Genomic DNA, 20,958 nt, shown 5'->3' with positions numbered 1-20,958 from the left:
CAGATGCCCCAAGAGTATTACTTTTGAAAGGCCCTGTCATAGCTCTGACTGCTAGAAAAATAGTACCTAAGACTGGGTGGCTTATAAACAACAGAAATTTATTTTTCACATTTCTTGAGGCTGGGAGTCATGATCAAGAAGCCAGCATGGTCTCGGAGGTGAGGACCCTCCTCCAGATTGCAGATTGCTGACTTTTCCTTGTATCCTCACACAGGAGACGGCAGAAAGAAGCAAGCTCTCTCCTGACTCTTATATGGGCACCAATCCCATTCATGAGGGTTCCATCCTCATGACCTCATCTAATCCTAATTAGATGAGTTTTCCGTAAGCTCTAGTTCCGAATTCTATCACATGGAAGTTAGGGTTTCAACATGAATTTTGAAGCATACAACCATTCCGTCCATAACAGTTCCTATTCTATACATTAAAAACAATATGAGAACATTAGAGGAAAATATTAGTTTTAGTTATACCCTTCTTGTAAAATTAGATCTAGCAAACATATAATTAATATGATTCAAATGTTAGAATTAGAGCATAAACTAATGCTTAGAGTGCAAACTAAAAAACAATTTATTCATGTTTCCCTTAAAAACATAACATATTCATCACTTGAGCTATGGAGCTGGGATTGTATTTTCATAATTTTTTTATTCTCTTAATATATTTTAGAAAACCAGAAAAAAAAAATCACTTGTAAGCATAGGGAAAAATAATTTAGTTATTAAAATTATTTCCTATGCGTAGTGTTATTTATTTATTAAATATTTCTCACTTAGACTAGAAATAACCATAAAAAAATTATTGTGTTAAATATACAGCTGCACTTAATGCTTTCCAACTATGTTTTCCTCAGTCTTAGCTTTTCATATTTATGCAAATATAATTAATACAATTGAATAAGCTAATGATACACAATAATTCTTAACTTAGCATCCTAAAATATTTATAGTTTTCATTAAATTAGTAATTATTTCTAATTGTTTTACTCTAGTAAGAAGTATTCTAAATACTAGAAGTTTTAAAAAGCTTGATACTCAAGGAAAAATACATGTTCAGGGGAAATTAGGGGTGGAAAAAGCAGATGAATAGAATTAGAAAAATCTTACATCTGGGCTACCATATATAACTTGATCAGGAGCTGGTAAGAGAGGGGTTTTACTATGAAATATATTCTCAGATTTTTAATTCATTACTTTGAGAAAAACTTTACTAATAAATACCAGGGACAAATTACCCCAAAACATATTAGCTAATCATTCTCTTTTTCTCCTAGAAAAAAACATATTTATATTTCTTAATTCAAACAGTGATAATTTCCCCCAAGAATAGAATCAATATAGATATATGTTTTAAATTTTTAATTAATTTATTTTTTAAGTAGGCTCCACATTTAACATAGGGCTCAAAGTCACGACCCTGAGATCAAGAGTCACATGTTCTACTGACTGAGTCACCCAGGTGCCCCATGATATAGATATTTATAGTCACATGATCTACATGTAAGTTATTTCTTTTTTATTTCAATGATATATTACTACTATTTCTATTGTACTTTCATATTTGCAAATTTTCTTAAATGAATCTTTTATATCACCTTTAATGTTATACCATGACCTTTAGTCATTACTGCCTATAATATGTGAAATACCTTGTTTATGTAGTATAGCATGAACTTGTTAGGTATGGGAAACTGTACTTTAAAATTTAAAATATTCATAAATGCACACACATAGAGCCTATATTAATATCAAAATAATTATAATACTTATATTTTACACAACTTTACTTCTTCTCAGAAACCTTACACATATACATTTCGTTTAACAAGGATTAATATGCATAATTTTTTGACCAGGACATTTCATAAACAGTCTGTACACATAAAGAAGATACTATATAAAGACCAATTATGTGTTTTTTTATTGACTAATCTTAGTGCTTCAATTTCAATGTAAGAGCACTTTGTCTGAGTCAACTGCCTTGTCTTCATCTGTTCTGTTTCTTCTTGCATTCAAAGCATTCAATCTCTTTCTCTAATGTCTTGGGAAGTACGTGAAGTGCTTCCTTCTTAGCCAGTGTAAGCAACCCAGAATCTCCAATAGGACAATCTTCAAAAAAGTGAAATAAAACATACAGAATGTTTCATAGGGCTCTCTACAAAATCAGCAATGACAACAAAAGAATGGTGAGTATGATTTCCATGAATATAATAGAACTTAGTGTCAATAAAAATCTTTTCACATGATTGCACTGAAAGAAGGCCTTTTTTTTTTTTTGGTTGAGAGGAAAAAAATATTGGTTTTATTCATTGGCACTCATGTAGTTTACATCCATGGAGGGCTTTGACTCTTGAGAGAGAATGAATTAGATTGTGTTATATTAATAATAGAATGACAGGCCTCACTTCTGCATATCTACTATCAAAACACTGTTCTCACTGTTGAGTGATCTAATTCAACAGAACTCAATACTTGTCTTATAAATGATCACAGGTAATTCTATTATTGCTTAAATTAGTAATGGATGATAGTTACAGGAATTATCCATTTCTTCCATTCAAACTGGATGTCATTGAAGCAACTCAAAGATTGGCTCTATAAATAGCCTTTAAGACTGCTAAGAGAGAAGGTGTGTTTACATTCAATTTCTTTAATTTTGATATTGGGATGGGCAAAGACTACCCATTTCTCAAGTCCATGTTTAGGTAAAGGGAAGACCTGAGAGAAGTTATCTAATTTATTAGTTCATAAATCTCAGACTCTACTTGAATTATTCTTCACATTTTCAACTTTCCATCCTGTTTTTTCATGCTATTCTGTCTTTTTGTTTTGTTTTGTTTTGTTTTTCTGATCTGTTCTGTGCCCAAGGAGACCAAACAGAACAAACTGCATCATTTGAGCGACCATGTCTAGTGGTTTGCTGTTTTTTTTCCCAATGGAAAACACTAGCAAGAAATCTGCAGACAGAAAAAACAGATCAGGGTATTTATTTCCTTTTTTTTTTTTTCCTATCTTGCCAAAGTTCTGAGAATGGCAAGAATGTATGTTACAGCTCCTGTCAGTTCTTACCTTTTCCACAGATCCAACTCTCTCTCTCCCAAATCTGAGTTTGGGGAGATTTCCCCCATTTCATCTTCACATGTAGGGGTTGAAATCACTTTTTAGTAGTCCAAACAAAGTAAAATACTGACTAAATGGGTAGCTGGATAGTTGGATATTTATACACTGAGGAATTTTTCTTAAAAGTCAATTTGTCACTGTCAAGATAAAATATTTCTAAAGTATTATTTTAAATCCAGGAGAGAAAACAACACAACTCCATCATTCTAAATGAAGGCAGGAAAGTCAGTATATTTTGATGAAAAGGATTCACTTACTGCTACCTGTTTTGATCGTTTGAACATATTCACGTTAATTGATCAGTATCTGTACCATAATGACTAATAAGTAATGATTAGTATTAGCCCTGATTAGAACTACTAAATGCATTCTTCCTTTAGAATGCACTGATCTCATAGCTTACTAATGACATCATCAAAGGCCCTGGCAAAGTCAACACATAATGTAGACCATGTTCAAAGACTGGGATAAACAACAACTTGGGCTCATCTTAAGAGGCTTTTACCTCAAGTTGTTATCAGAACAGATGATGAGGAATGTAAAGGATACAAGGCATTAAGGTAAAATCAAACAAGTGGAATTAACTACCCCATGGTTAGTTCTTCCTAGGAATGCACTGATATTTGATTTTCAAAGCAGGCAAAACAGTAAGGAAGCTGTCCGAATGATGATCTCAGCCCTAGGAGACTGCTGCCTTTTATTACATTAAGGAAGAAAGAGGTCATCCCAGTATTTAGGGGTTAAATATTACATAAAAAAAACAATTACTTGAGGAGCTGCAACAATGTATTTTTGTTTTGTGTTTTCTAAATCTCTAATTTTTGTCCTCGGTATTGACTTGTTTTTCTCAGATATGTCGCTAATGACTACAGCAGTGCTAATAATCATATCCAGATATTTAATGTTTCGATGATGAAGAGAATGCAAATCTTCCTGTGCCTGTGTTTTAAAAGCAATAAACTATTTTGTTGCCTAAAGGGCTTGGTGGGGTGGAGAGGGGAGTTAGAATCAAACTTTACATCTTGTCATACTAGATATAAGGTAAATTTTAAACAACTTTACTTGGATATAATGCACATACTATACGCCTCAAACATTGAAGTTATATAACTTTTTTAGTATATTCATTGAGTTGTGAAACTATCACCACAATCGATTTTAGAACATTTCTCTCTCCAAAAAGAAATCTTGTTTTTCCACAAGTCACTCCCCAGTTCCTACCAAACCACCCTAGGAAATCACTAATCTACTCTCTCTCTGAATGATTTGCCTACTTTGGACATTTTAAATGAATAGGATCATAGAACATGTGGTCTTTTATGACTAGCTTTTTTTTTTTTTTACACGTATGTATATGTGTTTATATATATATATGTTTATAATTTTTATATAATATAATTCCTGATGAATTGACCCATTAGAAATACATCAAGACTGTTTTATAATTATTGCTTTAGATGGTTTTCTCTTAAATCAGATAGTAGAAGTGTTACAAAAGTACTTCTATACTGATTTATTTTTACCTACGTAGTTATCTTAATAATGTGGTTTCCAGTTACTGTTCAGTATCCTTTCATTTCAGCCTGAAGGACTCCCTTTAGTATTTCCTGTGGTGAAGGTCTGCTAGAAACAATATATATCAGATTTGTTGTTGTTGTTGTTTTAAATATGTTTGCTAGATATAGAATCCTTGCTTTAATTCTTTTTCTTTGAAACATTTGGATGACAATACTATATATTCCAGGCTCCATTATATCTGCTGAGAAGTCAGCTGATAATATTGTTGAGTATGCCTGTATGAGTTATGTCCTGGAACAACATTGTTCCAAAGTCTGATACAATTAAATTTTAGCTTTTTGGGGTTTTGCCTCATTCTCTCTTGCTCCCTTGGCTGAGTGGTGGTGACTGCATGGACACCAGTGTGGGCTGCACCATCATGTCTGCTTGCTGGACAAAATGGCCACCACCACTGAACCCGCTTCAACAATGACTACCAACACTTTAAGGAGCTCAGCAATGTTGTTTTCTCTGTGGTCTGCAGGTGTGTGAAGGATTCTCCATACAAGAATATGCTGCAAAAATCATCAATACCAAGAAGTTATCTGCCCAGGATCACCAGAAACTAGAATGTGACGTCTGAATATTCTGACTTTTGAAACATCATGCACCTTCATGACAGTGTTTCTTTCTTTCTTTTTTTTTTTTTTTTGGCGGCAAGAGTGTTTATTGCTCTGCCAGGCACGGTCGGGAGCCAGCCCCCGGCAGCGATGACAGTGTTTCTGAAGAAAGGTTTCACAACCTCATGTTTGACCTTCTTACTGGCAAGGAGCTCTTTGAAGAGATTGTGGCTAGAAAGTACTACAGTGAAGTTGGTGCTAGCAACTGTATACATCAAATTCTGGAAAGTAGTAGCCACTTCCACCAGCATGACATTGTCCACTAAGATCTGAAGTCTGAGACCTTCTGCTGGCAAGTAGATGCAAGAGTGTCAACACGAATCTGGCTGATTTTGGTCTAGCCATGGAAGTATGAGAACAGCAGGCTTGGTTTAATTTTGATGGCATGCCAGGTTATTTGTTCCCTGAGGCCTTGAGGAAAGAGGCTTATGGAAAACCTGTGGCTATTTGGGCCTGTGTGTTCATCTTATATATCCTTCTGTTGGGATATCTTCCTTTCTTGGATGAAGACCAGCACAAGCTATATCAGCAGATCAAGGCTGGAGCCTATGGTTTCCCATCATGAGAGTGGGATACAGTGACTCCTAAAGCAAGAACATAGTTAACCAGAGGCCATAAACCCCACAAAATGCATCGCACCTCACCAGGTTCTCAAGTAGCCACTAGTCTGCAAAAATTCCCCAGTGGCCTCCATGATGCATCATCAAGACAATATGAAGTGTTTGTTCAAGTTCAGTGTCTTGAGAAAACTGAAGGATGTCATGCTCAAGGTGATGCTCTTCTCTAGGAGTTTTTCAGCTGCCAAAAGCATATTGAATAAGCAGTCAGACAGTGGTGTCAAGGACCAGAAACCACCATGGTGTATACAGTTTACAGATGGTATGGAGAGCTCCATAGAGAGGTGCACCACCACCATGAAAGATGAGGACATCAAAGTGCACAAACAAGAGATCATTAAGATCACCGAACAATGGACTGAGGTTGTTAACAATGGGGTCCTTGAGGCCTACAGGAAGATCTGTGATTTAAGGCTTACTTTTTTTTTAGCCCCAGGCCTAGGATAACCTCACAGAGGGGATGAATTTCCCTCAACCAATCCTCTTACTTCGAGAATCTCCTACCTCAAAGCAACAAGCCCATTCACACCACCATCCTGGACCCACACATCTACATGATTCATGTATGCAGCTTGCATCTCCTACATCCACCTGACCTGGTATATTGATGGGCAGGGTCAGCCTCTCACCAGCCAGTTGATGACCATGGTCTGGCAATGTTGGGATGGCAAATGGCTCAGTGTCCTCTATCACTGCTTGAGTGAGCTCAGCCACTATAGCATTAGGAGATGCCAGCCAGCCAGACGTCACTGAGCTTACGCAGCCAGTGGTTCTGGAGGACCTGAGGGACAGAGACAGTTCTGTTCATTTGAGGTCTAAAACAAATTACAGAGCAGTGGCAGTCAAGGCATGCCCTTGCATACGGCACTGCCACCTGCCCTTTATGTCTGTGTCTGCTCTACTGAGATGTTTATCACAACTAAGTAAAAAAAAAAAAAGAAAGAAAGAAAAAAGATTGTTTAAAAAAATGAAATTCATATTTTTAGTTTTCTGAGGAACCTCCACACTAATTTCCACAATGGCTGCACCAGTTTACCTTCCCACCAACAGTGCATGAGGGTTCCCTTTTGTCCACATCCTCACCAGCATTTGTTATTTCATGTCTTTCGATAATAGTCATTCTGAAAGATGTGAAGTGATATCTTACTAATGGTTTTGATGTGCATTTCCCTGATAATGAGTGATGTTGAGCAGATTTTCCCTGATAATGAGTGCCTGTTGGCTGTCTGTATGTCTCCTTTGGAAAAATGTCTAGTCAGATCCTCTGTCCCATTTTTAAATCAGATTGTCTGAGGTATTTTTGTTGTTGTTGTTATTGAGTTGTATGAGTTCTTTATGTATTTTAGATAACAATCCCTTATCACATATGACTTACAAATATTTTCACCCATTCACTACAACGTAGGGAATATAGTCAGGAATATTGTATTAATTTTGTATAGTGACAGATCATAACTTGTCATGGTAATTATTTTGTGATGTATACAAATGTCAAATCACTATCTTGTGCACTTGAAACAAAATTGTATGTCAGTTATGCCTCAATTTTAAAAAGAAAGAGAGAGAAAATCCAGACCAAAAAAAAAATTAGTTTTTTTTTTTTTTTAAGATTTTATTTATTTATTTGAGAGAGAGAGAATGAGAGACAGAGAGCACGAGAGGGAGGAGGGTCAGAGGGAGAAGCAGACTCCCTGCCGAGCAGGGAGCCGGATGCGGGACTCGATCCCGGGACTCCAGGATCATGACCTGAGCCGAAGGCAGTCGCCTAACCAACTGAGCCACCCAGGCGCCCCAAAAAATTAGTTTTTAAGGCCATTTGGGGGGGCTTGATCTGGCTCCAAGCAAACTCTTGGAGTTAAAATTCTGACTGGTTGAAGTTGGGATTGTTGCTCTCATGGAGCTACCAGCCTCCTCCTAATTGCTTACTACCGAAATTTCCACTGTTTTCAACAGTGCCCTTAGGCTTAAACTTCCTCATGCTCTGTTACAAATACAGCCTGTTTCCTTGGGGAGAGTTCTTTGTTCTTACTGCCTTCCTCTCCTCCTGTGTAAATCTTGTGCACCAATCCTGTGGAGTTGAGATAAGGGTAGAGACAATGGCCGAATTCTCTTAGAATAAAACCTTTGCTTTACAAACAGGGCTCTGGGCAAGGGCAGTAGCTTATGATCTCAGCATGCCCCTACTGGCAAAAAACCTCTATCCTATGAATAATGGTTAAACAGGATGTTAGGGCCACTGTACCTGGAATAGACCCCCTTTCTTACGAGTTGACGATAGATGGGAGAAGGGAACTTCAGGTTTCTTATTGTCTATTATCTGGAATACAGCTCCTAAGACATAGAGCTGGAGAGAAAAAGAATTGCTGATGTCTTGCATCTCCTGGAGAGACTGTAGCCCTAGGCTGTGACCAGAAGGAGAGAGAGAAAGCCCTGCAGTCTCGGCCACGCTCACCTGAGTAGGATTCCATCATACTGAGCGAGCTGGGTTTGAAGAGCATAGTGGCTCAAGTTCCCACTCTCTTGAGAAAAGCCAAAAGGTAAATCTCAGTAAGTTCCAAGGACTGCTTTTTCTCACTTTTACCTATTTATGAGATTTGACATTAATCCTGGCTTATCCTCACCTGCCATGAGAAGAAGTAAAAATATTAAATTAATCACTTCATCAACTCCATGAGCCAAATAACACTTTACATACATTGCAAATTGTTATAAACCAAAACAAGCTTTTAAAGAATATTTATTTTATTAATGAGTTATTTTAAACTGTTTCAATTAGACATAGACCTGACAACTAAACTGAACTATTATTTTTATCTTTAAAAGCACTGTAAGCACTATAAAGAGAACCTCTCTCAGGGCTGGCAAAACTGGGGTAGAGATCAAGAAAAAAGTGGAATATAAGCCAGAATTTAAGGGACTCCAATAAGAGAAGAGAATCTTGAGTGAGTGAATTAATGAACATTTGTGTAAGTGAAAATCTTAAAATTAATAAAGCATGCCAGATATTCTTAGTGACTAGAGGTGTTTTTTTTTTTTTTCCAAGATTTTATTTAAATTCAAGTTAGTTAACATATAGTATAGTATTAGTTTCAGGAGTAGAATCTAGTGATTCATCACTTACATATAACACCCAGTGCTCATCAGAAGTACCCTCCTTAACACCCATCACCCATTTACCCCATCCCCTGCCCACCTCCCCTCCAGGAACCCTCAGTTTGTTCTCTATAGTTGAGTCCCTTATGGTTTGCCTCCTTGTCTGTTTTTATCTTATCTTATTTTTCTTTTCCTTCCCCTATGTTCATCTGTTTTGTTTCTTAAATTCCACATAGGAGTGAAACCATATGGTATTTGTCTTCTCTGGCTGACTTATTTCACTTAGCATAATACACTCTAGCTCCACCCACAACATTGAAAATGGCCAGATTTCATTCTTTTTGATGGCTGAGTGATATTCCATTGTATACATATGACATATCTTCATCTATTCATGAGTCGACGGACTTTTAGGCTCTTTCCATACCTTGGCTATTGCTGATAATTGACTTGAGGTTTTTTGGAAGCAACACTGAAAGATTGTTTTTGAAAGACAAGTTGAATTCAGAATGTGGAAAGTTTGGTCTCTCCTTTAATAAGTAAAAAACTCAACATGTGTTGCTATTGCTGTTGCTTTGTTCTTCTCAGGAGTAGAGGAACTTGATACATTAAGGAAATGTAAGTGAATATTATGAATTATCGATAAAAAAGACTTGGACAGAACCACAAGTTAGGGACTAGTTTCCATTATCTAAGGGTGACTTGATAAGGAGCTAAGCATGGGAAGTAGTTGTGGGAATGGAAAGAAAGGAGTCAGATGTGAAAAAAGTCATGAAGTCGGGACCAGCAGGCCTTCAGAAGGGAGCAAGAAGCATCAACTACAAACAATGCTCTGCAAAATAAGATAGGAAAAAAATAGAAAGTGTTTAATCATGGGGATTTTAGATCTATGCATATTATGCACAATAGGTAATACTCTGCACTACAAAAGATCTAAAATCTAAAGTAATAAGCAGAGAATGTGGTATATTATATCCAGATATAATAAAACTTCATAGCCTCAAGTGTGTGCTGTGAAATTTCCTTTATAAAACATTAATTATATGAATGTGTCACATTAAGCAGTTCTTGGAAAGAATTCTTATATTCCACTCAGAAAGCTGGATTGATTTTTCTACTCATGAACAGCGCAAATTTAGTTAAAATATTGCTTCTTGAGGATTTTACTTTCATGTGTAAGCGATTATTTAATATTGGCTATCAATTCAGGTAACAATTATTTCCAATGGGCAATCTGTTCTTAAGATATATGGAACCGATTAGAAAATCCCTGTAAGGGGTGCCTGGGTGGCTCAGTCGTTAAGCGTCTGCCTTCGCCTCAGGTCATGGTCCCAGGGTCCTGGGATCGAGTCCCACATCGGGCTCCCTGCTCGGCGGGAAGCCTGCTTCTCCCTCTCCCACTCCCCCTGCTTGTGTTCCTGCTCTCGCTATCTCTCTCTGTCAAATAAATAAATAAAATCTTAAAAAAAAAAATCCCTGTAGGTTGAATATTTAATTATAAACAGTCTAATTAACTTAATTTCTCCTAATACTGTAGTCTTAAATTTTGTAGAAGTCAGAAAGATACACTATCCCATTCAGGACACATGATTTATCAAAATTGCTCAGTGTGGAAAAAAAAATATTAGAATTCTCCACATTCTGGAAGTTTATACATTTGGCAAAATATAATAGTTCTTGTGACTTATGACTTGAAATTTATTAATTTTCATTACTAGAACTAATTATGGCCATATCTACTTACTATTTCCCTCATTAAAAAGCTCCAGTGCACGTCATCAGTTAATTAATGACTCATTGCTCTCACTATCTTCTCTGCTGTGTTATATTAACTTCATGAGTAGTGAAGGGTTTAAGTATTTAGACAATTTTGATTACTACTATTTGTAAGGGAAAAGCAACCAAAATTGTAAAAAAGTGATCTGCACCACATGCAGGTTTTCTCAAGCCTGAAGCTTACATTTTGGAAGTATTTTTTAAGGGAATAAAGTTTTCAATTTATTTAAAAGCATATAAATAAAAATCAGGAACTTGAAAGGGCCCATGTGAGTGAGAGGTCACAAAACGTATGCAACATGATAAATCTGCTTCTAAGGAATACAATTGTCACTATGATATTTAAAAGGTAAGACAAATCAATTTCAGTGAAAGGCTTTCTAATGTGGCATACTAAGAAAAGTAGATGAATTAAAGACGTCTTGTTTATTGTCTTAATAAAGCCTGTGGCTAGAAAGTGGTATATCTCTGCTCTTTAATTTTGTATTACCAAGTTAGCTTTCAGAATGTTTACCAAAAATTAAAACTTCTCTTCCTTAATATCTTGAGCATAATGTTGTAGCTAACAATACACCAATGGCATATCAATATATATTCTGGAAGGAAGAGAACAACCTTGACAAAACAAAAGCAGATATCAGCATTACTGGAGAACTATTTGCAACACTTGAATTTGGCAAAAAGCAAATATTAAAAACATATAAAGAATTCCTACAAAGCAACAAGAAAAAAGACACATACCAGTGGAAACATGAAAAAAGTAACCAAATATATACCAGTAAATATTCAAATGATACCAACTTCATTAATCATCAGAGAAAGACAATCTGAACTACAATGTTATATGACTAGACCATCATCAGAATAAGGAAAAAGAAGATAGACAATACTAAGTTTTGACTGGGATGTAGAATAGCAAGAGCTACCATACACTGCTGTGAGTGAGAATATGTACATCTTTTATACTATACTAAATCTCAATGAGCACCTACCCTATTACTCGTGATTCCATTCCTTGGTGTGTACTCAACAGAAATACATATATCTGTCCTCCAAATTACATGCACAAGAATGTCATAGTAGTGTTATTCATAGTATAGCAAAACTCTAAAATTCTAATGTCTATCATCATTAGAAAGATAAGTAAATTATGGAATACTTGTGTAATCAAATATTATACAGAGCAAAATAAATTAGGTAATACTTATACAACATGGATTGTGCTCACAAATATAACATTAAGGGAAAGGAACCAGACAGAAAAGAATACATACTGAATGATGACGTTTCTTTTTTTTTCTTCCAAATTTTTGTTTAAGTTCTAGTTAGTTAACATACAGTGCAATATCGGTTTCAGGAGTACAATTCAGTGATTCATCACTTACATACAACACCCAGTGCTCATCATGACAAGTGCCCTTCTTAAAACCCATCACCATTTAGCCCATCCCCCACCTACCCACCCCCCATCAACCCTCAGATTGTTCTCTATCATTAAGAGTCTTTTATGGTTTGCCTCCCCTCTCTCTTTCTCTTTTTTTCCCTTTCCACACATTCATCTGTTTTGTTTCCTAAATTCCACATGTGAATGAAATCATATGGTATTTGTCTTTTCTGACTGACTTATTTTGCTTAGCATAATACACTCTAGCTCCATCCACATTGTTGCAAATGGAAAATTTCATTCTTTTTATGGCTGAGTAATATTCCACTGTGTGTGTGTGTGTGTGTGTGTGTGTATACACACACCACATCTTTATCCATTCATCAGTCAATGTACACTGGACTCCAATGTACACTGGACTCAATAGTTTGTTTTTAATGCTGCTATAAACATTATGATGCATGTACCCCTTTAAATCCATATTTTTGTATCCTTTGGGTAAATACCTAGTAATGCAATTGCTGGGTCATAGAGTAGTTCTATTTTTAACTTTTTGGGGAATCTCCATACTGTTTTTCAGAGTGGCTGCATTTCAAAAGCCAACAAAACTATTCTTTAGAAATTAATATTGTGTTTCCCTTTATAGAAGAGGGAGGTAGCATGAGAAGTCTTCTGAAGTGCAGGAAAGTCCCTTACCTGATCTCTTGGTTATCACAAAGTTACCTTTTTGGTCATTTATTTATGCTTTTATTCACTTTTTTCTAATGTATGCTAAGCTAAACAATAGAAAAAATTTTTTTAAAGATTTTATTTATTTATTTGAGAGAGAGAGAGAATGAGAGACAGAGAGCACGAGAGGGAAGAGGACAGAGGGAGAAGCAGACCCCCTGCCGAGCAGGGAGCCCAATGCGGGACTCGATCCCAGGACTCCAGGATCATGACCTGAGCCGAAGGCAGTCGCTTAACCAACTGAGCCACCCAGGCGCCCAACAATAGAACTTTTTTAAAAAAATCCTCAAGAAGGAGAGGAAGGAAAGAAAAGATTCAGAAATTGTAACCTTTAGTTGTTTTGCCTTTTTTTTTCTATTTGATCATGAAAGACTAAAAGGATGTTTGCACTAATAGCAATGGGACATTTAGAAAGATTATTATTTTATGGTCATGTTCAAACCAGTGTGTATAAAATATGAAGCTTACTACTGTATAAATGGATATTTCAAAGAACTTACCTGAACTCAGAAATTCCTTAGAATGGGAATAATTTATAAGTGTCAACTATTGTGTGTGGATTTGTTTTGTTTTGGCTCATCATCCACAAAAGTCGTCAGAGTGTTTGAAATGGAGCTACAATATCGGCATTTAAACTACACACGTTTCACTGTCTTTGTATCTATGAAAAAGAAGAGATTTTTGAAAGAGAAAATGAAGAAAGAGCTTTAAAACATGAGTTTCTCTGGAAGAAATGTGGCCTAAGCAACAATTTAGTCTAAAGTTATTGTTTCTTTCTTATGATCATAAGAAAAACATAAAACCAGGCCATAGTATGTTAACAAATCCTAGAAAATGGCCTTATAATTTGTGTTTATCTTTTGTTTGAACTAGCTAATCTTATAAACAGTGTTCAAAATGTGGATGCTTGATGCATTAGAAGTAGTTTAAGAAGCTGAAATATGCATGAGAGTCATCTTGAGTTTTTTTAAGGTTAAATTTTATTGACAAAAATATTTATCATCTTAAAAATGTGACAGTGAATCTTACAGTAAAATTATAATAAAATAATAGGATAATATATAGCTTTCTATTTAAAGATTGGCTAAATATTGTGGTCTCCATATGCCTAGGAATAAAAAAGATTATTAAAAAATTAAATACATTACATATTGTTTTCTGATTAGATAACCATACTGTCCTAATTGACAGTATGACAATAGTAAGACCATATCCCTAAGAAAATACTATAAGGAATAAAGAATAATAATTAACTGAAATATCTGTCTCACTAAAATTTCTTGCTGATTGAAATTGAACTTGGAGAATTAGTGGATTACTAGAAAATATGATGATGATAAGGGAAAAATTAGTTTAGTAGATAATTAAAATAATATAGAAATAATACTTGACCAAGTGTAGAAAAAAATGCCTTGTGTATTTTTTAATGCTTTAGTATAATAAATGGACTTTTGTGAAAAACTAAAAGGTATAAAGAAAACAAAAATGTATATGAATAAGAAACAGTTAAATATTTCTTACCCACACACATACACACATAGAACATATTGGCCACTTCCATCAGTAGGGATTCAGAGCTTTGTGTTGTCATGAAGCTGCTGGTAGACCTAAAATGCCCATTTTCATGATCAACACCATTCAAACCCCAGGGAAAATCTTCACATCACTTGCCTTATAATCTTGATATGGAAGACAGACAGCATGGTCCAAATATCCAGTCTTCTGGGGTTTTGCTGCAGCTGATGATGGAGAACACTGCTTCCTAAAGTGGAGAGGATTTGATCATCAAAAGCACTAAGATTAAAGAAAAGAAAAAGGAAAAAAGAATTGAATTGTCATATCCTTTCAGTGGAATCAACGAACAACTTGAATATATTGTCTCTGCTTGATGCCAAATGTCAAAGTTCTATGCCTATTTATCCTTCAGTCAATGGTTATTGAAATACTCACAACTTAGTGTGGTAACTAATTGCCCATAGCAGCAAGGAAATACTTCAATATTAACTATACATTATTACTCTCAAATTTGGATATAAATATCTATACATAATTAGTAAAGATGATATGAATTATTCAGATTAGAAACTAGATTTCCAAATAATTTTAATATGATGTTCAAATATTATACAACAACTCAGGTATATTTAAATAAGTTTGATACATATTAGTTATAATTTGTATTTTACCTATCAATTTTAATGCATAATTAGAATACATTTGGGGAAAAATATTTTTGTAAACATGTTTGAAGTATATAGTTAAGGTTTTGACTTTTTAGCATTAACTTTAAATTATATTTTTTCATGAAAATATTTTTATATTTTGTATACTTAGAATTACATTACAATTTAAACGTCTATATCAATACTATCAACAGATTGTATAGAACTACAATTAGAACAACATAACTAATGGATTTTCTGACATATAGGAAAAATAAATTTTATGGAATAAGTAACAAGTATTTATGTATTGTGTATACTCTTATTTTTATTAGTAGTACAAACATTGCTTGTATATAAATGGACCACCCAGAAGTATGCAATATTAGTTTTATTCATTTGATATTTTGCAGACCTCCTGTTTCCCAAAACTATAGCTTTAATCATATTTGTCCATTTTGCTGGAATATTTGTCATAATATTAGCTTTACTTATAACTTTAAATTTCTTAGACATATGATATGTTAGCCCCATTTGTATTCTTGCAGCAACCCAACAAATGTTAGAGGTGTAACTTATTAGTGGTTCTGGAAGAAGTTAATGGATGTCTGTTGATCTGTGATTCTACATGGAAATAAACAATCTTCACAGTTACAGGGGAGATGGATGGATAGAGAGTTACAAATAAATGAAAGCAAAAGAAGTTTTAGTACTGAAGAATGGAAATGAAGAAAAGGACAGAAAAGGAATAGATGAAGCAAAATAAGAGGCTAAGTTACCACCTCTATGTAGATTCCGTCTGGAGTTTTCAAAGAATACAGCAGTGTGATTTTAAGTACTTTCTGAGCATTTACTACAAGATAAAGATAGGTGCTCAAAGCCACATTCTTTTCTAAAAGACAGGGTTAGAATTCAAACCATAGTTTCTATGGTTTCAAACCGTACTTTCGCCACTGTATTCCATTTTATGACTCAAGTGATTATTGTTAGAGAAAAAATAGTTTAGCTATAGTGTATTTCTCAGTTACCTATATGAAAAATTTTGTGTTTTCTAAAGGCATAAAGACAATGTTTTTTATATATGAACGAATACTTTTATTTTTGGAATCCAAGTCAGTCAGATTAAAACATAATTCTATAGTACCCATCAGAGTTAGCTGACTACTATATTTAGTAACTTAGTATAAGTAGTTGTAGAAGTAATCTAGATGCAGGATTTATTTTTTTTATTTTAATAAAAGAGAGAAAAGAACAGAAATCATCCTTGATAGATATTAGGTAACCCAAATCTATATTCACATCTTTGCAAATACGTTGGCATTGTGACCATTTGCAAATATAAACTCATCAGTATTCACATAGAATGATTTTTATTGTAAATATCTGCAAAGATTATATGAAAATTATTGATTTCTTTCACCTTTTGGGTCAATAAAAATAACAGTGTGACAGTAAGATTATAGATCTAGATATATTTCTTTTTTAGAGAGCACTAACATAAAGATACTGTTTTTATTTGCTCCTGATGAAATTCTAAATAACAGGGTGTATTTCCAGACTATTGTGAAGTAAAACACATTCATGCCCTTCACCTCTTACTTCTTAGAAAGATTATTTTATCAGTCTCTTAGAGAAGACTTTCACCTCTTCTACTCAGTCACACTTTATTGTTCTTGATAACCTAAGTCTGCTTTTAGAAGACAGAAGTCAATGCTTTGTAAACTGTAAAATATAAATAAATAAACAGAATAACATAAAGCATTATGTCTCTACATGAACTTTAACTGGTTCAAGAGACTTCAATAAAATTCATATTTGCAAATATATTTTTCAATTTTGGGTTTGCAATCTCCAAAGCGTCCTAGGTGAAATCTGAAACAGGCCCCTGTACTCAGAGGGCCAGAGAAAAACTGAAGGAAGAGGTAAGCTACTTCAGATTGGTAGGTGGCAGACTTGTTTATTTGTTCATTTGTTTTTGGTGGCAGGTTTAATAAGCAAAGGAACTTACATATGAGGCTTACCTTTGGCGGCTGCAAGATGAATAGATCTCAACATCCACCCACCAGAATGGGGCTCAGTCACATATTCAGTACAGATGGTCTCAACAACACCTTACTCTCTCAAGGTTACATCCTTGAAAATGACTCCCACTGTGGAAACAGTGGGCAGAGTGTGCATTCCAAGGACAAGGAAGGGTGTCCCAATCCAGATCGCCAGTCAACCAGTGGTTACATACACTCAATTACATCCTCCAACACAATCCAGTATGCAAACTTTTTATTTGGTATGCTTTTCCAAAGAAAAAATGCTCTTTAGAAAAAATAAATATTTATAGAAATCTCATTGATTTCTTGAGAATAAATATCCACATGATTAATATTTGTAGGACAATTCTGAAATTTTTTATCATTTATATTACTTTGAACTATACCTGATTAAAAATAATATTTCCAAGGGTAATACTTATGATATGTTTTTTAGGAATATAGGAATACATAAATAGATTTATAAATTTTTAGGATCAAATGAAAATCTAAATCTCTAAATTAAAATCTCATATTTTTTACAATGTGGACTAAGTATCATATAATATGACCATGAAATACCTATTGTTTCCTATTCCATTTAATTTACTGAATCAGCCATTCCAAATACTATTTCAGAGTGTGTTATCACTCAGAAAACACATTCACAGGGATTATTCACAAGATCTCTGTGGAATATTATGTTTCTCGTAATAATGATGACAAAATTGGGGCGCCTGGGTGGCTCAGTCATTAAGTGTCTGCCTTCGGCTCAGGTCATGATCCCAGGGTCCTGGGATCAAGTCCCACATCGGGCTCCTTGCTCAGCGGGGAGCCTGCTTCTCCCTCTGCCGCTCCCTGCCACTCTGCCTACTTGTGATTCCTCTCTCTCTCTCTGTGTCAAATAAATAAATAAAATCTTTAAAAAAAAAATCACAAAATTAAGATTAAAACAGGTTAAAAGACTTATCATAGTTAAAAAGTGACATTAGACTATAACAATATTTATAGTATGAGTATCTCTCACATGATGTTGTTTTGATAATAAAGATTGAACATTATTATTATTATGCTTTTACATATATCTATACTAATCCTTAACACCACTTGATGCAAAGTCAGTATTACCTTTCCTATAGGGAAATTTAAAATTAGGAAATGTAAGGTGGTACAATTAAATTTTTATCCCATTAAATTCAAATACAGCTTTCACTTCATTATATTTCTCTCAAATAACTCATATCAAAACTGGCATGTTGTAGTTATCTAATAAATACCTGTTTCTTTGTCTTTTTGAGTTTTTCTCCATATAGCAGTCATTTATCTTTGTATAGAATATTGCTTACATCAATCTTTAAAGTGGTATTTACAGGTACAGAGAGTAGGTAAGATTTATGTAAGTACCAGGGAGGCCTCATGACTCCCAGAAATTTCCCCATATATTTCTACTAATGTACTTTATTCTTTTTTTGTTAGTGAAGGTTTTCTTCTCTTAAAGGAGACTTTTAAGATATCACTCTGCAATTTTAGTAATATTAGCTAATGTCCTACTTTTGAATTAATAATTTTCTGTTCCCTGAGAGCAGTATCTTAGAAGGTGACATTGGATGGATAACTACCTGTGTAAATACAATAGAAATTGTCGATTTTTTTTTCCCTAGAGATCGTAGATCTTTGAAATGCAGAGCTATATAATTAGAACTCTGAAGTCCAGAGAAAGGATACTGTTCATTGAAAGATTAGGGCAGTTCTCACCATTAGGATAAGGTCATCTGTTGTTATATAATTCAGAAACATATTTGAAATTACAAAGATAATCTGTGCACTGTCCTCAACTATTGTCATATAAATGCTAAATAGTTATCATCTGGCCAGTTTATACTAAAGGCTGATGAACACAAGACTAAATCTCTAAAGCAATTTGAAAAATTAAATAATTTGTATATTTCAAAATACCTAAACATCCACCACCATGTACAAAAAATCCCCTTAAATTTCTTGAGTGTTTATTATCTAGATCAAGGCTTTTTGCTAAATATTTATTTGTAAAATAAATATTGGATCAATTGTATGTTGAACATCAACTAATCCCACATTTTAAAATTTCTTGTCAGTAAAAACAGTGTGACGAGCTTAATGAAACTATGTACCAGAGGGAAAAAAAAATGTAAGGATTTACTTATTTATTTTAGAGAAAGAGAGAGAACATGAGCCAGAGGGGCAGGAGAGGGAGAGAGAATCTCAAGCAGACTCTGAAGTGAGCATGGGGCTGACATGGGTCTCACTCTCATGACCCTGAGATCATGACCTGAGCTGAAACCAAGATGCTTTACCAACTATGTCACCCATGTGCCCTTCCACCAGAGAAACTTTTGATGAACTGTCTAAAATTAGCAAAGTCAATTATTCAATGTTTCCACAGATTGGACAAATGGCTTATAATAAATTGAGAGCAGTCATTCCAGAAAGTCTGGGGAAATTTTTAAGAACACTGGAAGGCCAGGAACTTCAAGCTGGGGCTACAACTTTCTCCTGTGAAGAACTATTCCAGGGCCTGGACAACTGAGTATCAATTCTCAACTACCTCAGCATTCTGGGACAAAAGAGCTCTTCTGGGTGGATTTTGCATCTATTAAACATCAATAGATCCTTTCTCCCAGGCTCCATGGTGTGGAAGACTTACATAGAGGAGAATGAGATGTGGAAGCTGGATAGCACACAGGTTTACCTACTTTCCGTGTACATATACTCACAGCTCCTTCTCCATAGGGGAGATCTGGGTGGGGAGGGAGGACATAGTGAAGGACAAATTCTCTATCCCTAGCATTCTTAGCTCCTGCTCCATAGAAAAGAGGTCTGTCCTGTCCAGGGATGGCCAGGGCAAGGCTCAAAAATTAGCAACCCCTGGGCGCCTGGGTGGCTCAGTTGTTTAAGCGACTGCCTTCCGCTCAGGTCATGGTCCTGGAGTCCTGGGATCGAGTCCCACATCGGGTTCCTGGCTCAGCGGGGAGCCTGCTTCTCCCCCTGACCCTCTCCCCTCTCATGCTGTTTCTCTCTCTCTCTCTCTCTTTTTCAAATAAATAAATAAATAAAATCTTAAAAAAAAAAATTAGCAACCCCTGGCCCTGAGGGGTCTAAATGTATTTGGATCACATTGTGGAACAATTAATAATTCAGAGACTTGATAAAAGTAGTGAAGCAATCAGCTAGTTATAAGTGGAGACTAACAACTTGGTGTGATACCAATAAAGGCATATCAGAGGTTAATGAGAAGATCAGGGAAAGATAAAGTTGAAGAAGACTGTGTTAAAAAACAAACAAATAAATAACAACATACCCACAAACTTCCTGAAATATGCAAGTAGTCTCTAGGCCACACACACACACAATAAATGGTGAAAACCTTACCGACACAGGGAGCTTAAACACAACCTCTTATTTATCAGAAGCTCACTGCTAAACTGTGCTGACACAGGGGCAACCTCTAGGAAACTAGGCAGAAAGATAAAAACCCAGAAAAATCTGAATAGGGACATGGAAAGCTGCGTAATATGGGGTAAATAGACCTCACAAAATTAGTTGACACAGTAATCAAAACAACGTAATATTGATGAAAAAATAGATCAAGTAGTCTTTGATGGTCCATAGAAGACGAAGACTTGAAAACAGCTATTATAAATATATGTTCAAAGAACTAAAGGAAATCATGTTTAAAGGATCAATGGATGATAAACTCAAAGTGCCAAGAGAAAAAAATGTCAATGTTGAATCTTAAATCCAATAAAACGGTCTTTCAAAAATTAAGCTGAAATAAAGACAATTTTAGGTAAAATTTATTGCTGGAAGAAACACTAAAGGAATTTCTCTAGGTTGA

The 20,958-nt window shown here is 34.9% G+C and overlaps 1 pseudogene; it reads left to right on the top strand.

The window, feature by feature from the left end:
• The first annotated feature begins 5,078 nt into the window (after nt 1-5,078).
• LOC118013794 lies at nt 5,079-19,650 on the top strand (annotated as a pseudogene).
• Nucleotides 19,651-20,958: the final 1,308 nt, after the last annotated feature.

The sequence above is a fragment of the Mirounga leonina genome, unplaced genomic scaffold (assembly GCF_011800145.1).
Source record: "Mirounga leonina isolate KUSES-001 unplaced genomic scaffold, KU_Mleo_1.0 Mir_154, whole genome shotgun sequence".
Taxonomy (NCBI): domain Eukaryota; kingdom Metazoa; phylum Chordata; class Mammalia; order Carnivora; family Phocidae; genus Mirounga; species Mirounga leonina.
This window is presented reverse-complemented; position numbering and strand designations above follow the sequence as displayed.